Here is a 6,000-nt window from a genome sequence, read left to right on the forward strand (position 1 = left end):
AGGCATCCAGAAACTACAGAGAGATTGACATGCAACACTCTACCTTCTAGCCTATGATGAGATCAGAAAGCACATTACATCATTGCGTCAAGACCTACATAAGTTACCACTGAAATTCTGGGTTCATTTCAATGTCCTGATGTTTATTTATACACTCCTGAATGGGCTAGGGCCTGGTTAACCTGGAGGCTGTCTCTTTACACTCCATTGTGACAGCTTTTTTCAGGCTATATCTTACTCCTGGGGGAATTCTGCGTCACTACATGTGCACAGAATACATGGCCCCTGCACATTTGTGTGTTTCCCCGCAGAAAAATGACTTCTGATGGGAAAGCAAAGGGAAATCACAAGAACGGTCACATGCCCCCTTCCCAGCAGTGCCGACAGGTCATTTTGGGCACCCAGAGCAGCTGGTAAAGATGTAAATCGCCTTGGGGGAGGGGGCAGGAGCTGGGCAGTCATGCGTGTGAGAAAGAAAGAGACGCTGTCCTTCTTGCTCGCTATTATGGCATGCTTGGCATGGGGTGAGGGTGGGGGGTGTTTCTGAAGAGGTAGGCACAGGGCAGGCTCTGTTACCTCAGGTGGAGGAGAATGTAGCAGCCTGCCTGCTTAGTGGATTGTTCCCATTGTTCTTAGTGAATTCCCCCAAAAGTATAAAAGAGGTGTAAAAATGTTAAGGCTCCTTTACATTGACAGAGTGGTGTAAAGGAGCCTTATTGTAAACGACAGTGTGGTGTTAGAAATGCTTATGGTGCTTTAATGATTAGAACAGGTCTAAATTTTTAGACTGAAAAAAATTCCTATCAAAATGTGCTCCATGCACTATTTGCTACTGACCTTCCTGGAGATGGTCAGTAGCCAGTATAAGTTTGTGAGTTTGAGTCCCCAACCCTCACTTGCTCTTCAGTTGCCTATGATGTAACACTGAGCATATGGCTGCATATATTTGTTGACTAATAATAGAAATAAAAGTAATGGAGCAAAGTTTGACTCTATCAGGCAGAAGGGGTTTGGTGATTTCCTCCAATGCTCCCCACTCCAATTCTCCATCCGTTGTATTGTAGTTTAAATAAATTACCAAAATAATTGAACCCAGCTTGATTACATTGCATTACTGTGACACACATGCACACACACACAAAAAAGGATGCAGAATTTTAAAATAGTGTGTGTAGAATTTTTAGTTTTTTGGTGCAGAATTCCTCCAGGAGTAATATCTGTCCGTAAGCCATTACGGTAGAAGCTGCAGCACTGCAGCTTCCCCACGTAGCACTTCAGTGTAACAGCTCTCTACAGTGAAATCTACCTCCCCAGGAAGCAGTAGTTAGGTTGACAGAAGAATTCTTCCACTGACACTAGCACTGTCTACACCAGGGTTAGGTCTGCTTAAGTACATTACTCAGCGGTGTGAGTTTTTCACATAGCTGAGTAATGTATCTGGGTCAACTTAACTTTTTAGTTTAAACCTGGCTTGAACATGGATACTACAGCTGGAAGAGTTCAGGCTCAAAATGAGGGGAATAGGACATTTCTCAGTGGAAAGCCTTCATCTGCACAATTCATGGTCACAGGAGATCAGATGAACCACACTTTAAGTACTCTTTCTGTGGGCCTTCAAACAAATTTAATCCAGGAAACTTTAAGACATACATAGTTATCTTGGTGCTCTGTAGAATATGCTAGAAGTCAAATTCAGGAGCGAACTCCAGGAGGAGAGACTCCCAAGAAGACTGATTGCATTTTGTAGATACGATCTACTGTATGGCTATTGTTTGGCAACACATTCCCCGACACCCCTCCCAACTGCTGACTTATGAAAGGACATTCACTTTTCCTTCTACTCCTGGGGGAATTCTGCAGCACTGTGCAATGCAGAATTTTGCAGAAATTAATGTGCATGCAGAATTTCTCGCCCCTCCTCCCCTGCCCGAAATGGGCTGCAGTGCTGCTGCCCACCACTAGGGGCCGCTGGACCCAGCAGAGGCCAGCTCACAAATAGAAGACAAGGGTGATTGGGGGGGGGGGGGGGGGTAGAGGGAACTGAAGGGTTCCCAGCAGCTGCACTTCCCAGCATGCCCTGAAGGAAGGAGGCAGCTACGCACAGGAAACACTGTGCAAACCCGGGATCCAGCATGAGGCTGTTTCTCCCTCTGGATCCCTGGGCTGGGGGAAGAGAAGAAAGGTTGTGAATGTCTGGGCTGGGGAGGGGAGCCCGTAGCTGGCCTATAGGTAAGGTGACCAGATGTCCTGTTTTCAAAAGGGACAGTCCCATTTTTTGGAACTTTCTCTTACATAGGTGCCTATTACCCCCTACCCCGTCCCATTTTTTCCCACAGTTGCTATCTGGTCACCTTATAGGGAGTGAGAGTGTCTGGGCTGGGAGTGGTCAGGGCTGGGCAGGCTGCACAGCTGGCCTCTGGGGGAAAGAGGTGAGAGTATCTCCCCCCACTGAGCTCTGTGTGGGAGGAGGCAGAGAAACAGGAACTAGGTTGTCATAGGGGTTTCTTTAACTCTCTACTCATGGTGGGATTTTTGTGTGTGTCTGTATTGTTACAAACATACTTGCTGACTGGTATTTTGAAATAAATTACCAGTTTCAATTATTTTGGTATGATTATATAGTGTTATTTGAACCAATACAATTTGCAGAATTTTTAATTTTTTGGCACAGAATGCCCCCAGGAGTATCTTCCTAACAAGAAGTTGTTCAACTCTGAAATTTTGATGGCTGTAAGTTACTAGGGCAATGTTGTGTGAAAACAGATTGCAGGGACAAAGAAAAGGAGGCCCGAAGGCACTTTTTGCTTGATCAAGTACTATATCTTGATGCAAGGTCCTTATGCTTGACTGTAACTAATTTTACATGAAAGGAAAGTGAGAACCATAGTATTGATTATGAAACCTATTGATGTTAAGAAAAAAAAACCACACACACAAGTTCTGAGGTTTTTTTTAGGAGATGGTTTAACCTCATCCTGTAATGTGTTTCATGCTAGTGTATTCCTGTGCCCAGGCAGATTTCATACCAGGTTTGGGTCCCAAGTATATTTTTGAGCATTTAAATAAGCAATGAAATACTGACATCTGAATCACTCCTTTCCTAACAGCAGAAGACAATCAGAAAAGGTTTCTCTATATATAAACAGAAGAGAATTCCAACCTTAAGATGTATCTGATTAGTGCGGGGGGAGGAGGAGGAATTGTACATGGGTACATTTCAAATGCTAACAATCTAGTGAAATACAGTACTATATGTAACTGTGGGTCTTATAGGATGAATGTCAGAAATACACAGAAGTGCCTTGAAATGTAGTTAACTTGTTTTGTAGAGAGTTTAAATTAAAAATGCCAACTTTAAAGAAGAAATGAACGAAGGCTGTCTTTAACTATGATTAAATATCAATTCAAGAACAGTAGAGAATATTTACATACATTTTATGGCTTTGCAGTACTCAAAGTAGAAAATAGCACTTTGTTCTTAGCCTTATGTATTATATTCAAAAGTCATGAAAAAGCTTGCAGGATTTTCACTTCTCTTTTCACTATTCAGAGCACATCCCTAGCTCACCATGCTTCTGGCTTCCATGGATCAACTTAAAACGAGACCAAGCCATCTGTGCAATTTTTCAGGGTTTTATTTATTTATATTTAAAATGAAGTTACATAAATACAAGATTACTATTAAATAAGTTACTTTCCATTCAAATCATCTACCATTAAAACAATTATTTAATCTGTAGGTTTACAATTTCCTTCAAAGGCTACATAGCATATTAAAAAAATTCAATGAGCAGATGAAAAGAGCAGCCGTCTGCAGCTAAGTGAATGATGGGATGAAACTGCCCACACCTTGACTGTTACATGGTATGAATATATATAAATGATCAGATGAAACACAAAACCCTGAAATAAACATGGACATCACAGATACAAGTGTACACCACAGGAGCAAGCTATTGTGGTTCAGTGCAAGTATTAAATTACAAACCGTGTGACAGCAGAAATAGAGCTATTTATTACCTCTTTAGTTCCAAGAAAGTATTCACAATAATTCACACATAAATCAGCCTTTCAAAATTTCTCTCATCCACGTGCCTGGGGCAAATAAACCATCTTTCCTTCCCCTCCCCACCCCCATATTATAACCATTTGTGCAAGTAGATTGTAACAAACATCTGAGACACACAATTTTGCAAAGCTAATATATGTGTATATATTACACATAGTATTTAGAAATTTTATATATATGTCTATCAGTTAGCTTCTGAATTATGCTAAATCTAACAATATGGTATTAGCAAGCCAATTTTCCCTTTCCGCCCAGACATTTAAAATTTGACTTAGGTCATTCTTGTCTGAGTGAGTTCGTGGGTTAATCTGAAAGTTAACGACAAGAGAAGATCAGATCTGAGTTTTCGGTGGAAGTGTCAATTCCGAGTTTCCCCACCTCTGCAAAAGTGGCCACTCTCTAAACTAGAAATTTTTCCAGCAGGCCCCTCTTCCTCCAGCAGACGCTGCAAGCCAGGTACCCTTCCCATCAGCGCCGGGCTCTAAGGGCACCCCACGGATCTGCTCGCCCTGCAGTAACCCCTCCGCGCACGGACGGGGCTGGGCACTGCACCTGGAAGTGGAGCTTGACCCCGCGCTCTCCCTCCTCTCGCTCCCCTGCAGCCCCTCTGCCCCCCATCCTTCCCCCACCCCGCTCCCCTGAGCTTTCACTGCCCGCGGCGGAATGGAGACGGCCGCCGCGGCTGCTCCCCGCCTCCCGGGCCTCCGACAGGCCGAGGAGAGCGAGCCTGCGGCCGCCGGGCCAGGAGCCCGGGGGTGGGGGTGGAGGTGGAGGTAGGGGCTGCCTCTCTGCGGCCGGGAGCGGAGCAGGCCCCCAGTGCCCCGCTCCTCAGCGCGGGGGAGCCCAAGTCCCGGCCGGGAGACTCCTACCGTTCAACTGCGGCGGGGCCGACGCATCTCAGCCCCGTCCCGACTCCTCCCGGGGCCCCAGCATCATCTGCTCCCGGGCCCACCCGGTTCCCGCTGCCTCGCAGGGACGGCGCAGCCCCAGCCAGCACCCCCACCGAATGGAAAATAGCTCCCTGGGCCCAGGGGCGGAGAAGGATGGGTGAGTGACAGCGCCGCAGCCAATCACAGGGGCCCTGTACCTTCATCGGACCAATAGGAATAGTACAGGAATAGAGTTGAGGCCACATCCAACCTATAGGAGCGCTGCGTTCGTACTGGCCCCGCTAGAACCGCTCTAGAGAGCCTCCGTTTACTGCCATCTTGAATTCGGGCAGATTGCCCAGTCCTGGAATGGGCTCGTCAGCGGCCATTTTGGATTCGGGCAATAAGCCCAGCCAAAGGGATTGATCACGTGGGGGTAAAATTAAATGAGGAAACCGTTAGCTGGAATGTTCTATGGCCTGGTTCTGGGCCTGGTAGGAAGTAATCTTTAGTAAAGGGCATCAAGGCCCTTCCCCGGCCTCCAGCTGGCAGGAAAGGCCTGGCTGGTCTGCATCACCTATCTTATCCCTTGGGAAACTGCTGGCAGTGCCCAGCACAGCCAGGAGATTAAAATAACGATTGCATCTGGTACAAGTGCCCTGACAGGGTTGTCAACGTTCTGATTGCAGAAAACCAAACATCCTTGCTCCACCCCCTGCCTTGAGGCTCCGCCTCTTCTCTGAGCTGCTCCCCCCACTCATTCCATCCCCCTCCCTCTTTCACTCGCTCTCCCCCACCCTCACTCGCTCATTTTCATGGGGCAGGGGGTTGGGGTATGGGAGGGAATGCGGGCTCTAGGGTGGGGTCGGGGATGAGGGATTTGGGTGCAGGAGGGGGCTCCGGGCTGGGGGATGGAGCCAAGGGGGTGGGAATGTGGGAGGGAACTCCGGGATGGGATAGGGGGTTGGGGTACAGGAAGGGGTGTGGGCTCTGGCTAGGGGTGTGGACTTCAGAGTGGGTCCAGAAATTAGGGGTTCAGGGTGTGGGAGGGGGCTCCAGGCT

At 47.1% G+C, this 6,000-nt stretch overlaps 1 protein-coding gene across 3 annotated transcripts in view; it reads right to left on the reverse strand.

The window, feature by feature from the left end:
* The window catches only part of SOCS5 (suppressor of cytokine signaling 5), a 48,391-nt gene extending 43,280 nt beyond the window's left edge, over window positions 1-5,111 (reverse strand). For all 3 annotated transcript variants that reach the window (XM_034764414.1, XM_034764416.1, XM_034764415.1), the window contains exon 1: window positions 4,939-5,111. The gene's annotated coding sequence lies outside the window, so the exon portion shown is untranslated. The remainder of the gene's footprint in view (window positions 1-4,938) is intronic.
* Between the last annotated feature and the right edge of the window lie 889 nt (window positions 5,112-6,000).

Source organism: Trachemys scripta, chromosome 3 (assembly GCF_013100865.1).
Source record: "Trachemys scripta elegans isolate TJP31775 chromosome 3, CAS_Tse_1.0, whole genome shotgun sequence".
NCBI classification, from domain to species: domain Eukaryota; kingdom Metazoa; phylum Chordata; order Testudines; family Emydidae; genus Trachemys; species Trachemys scripta.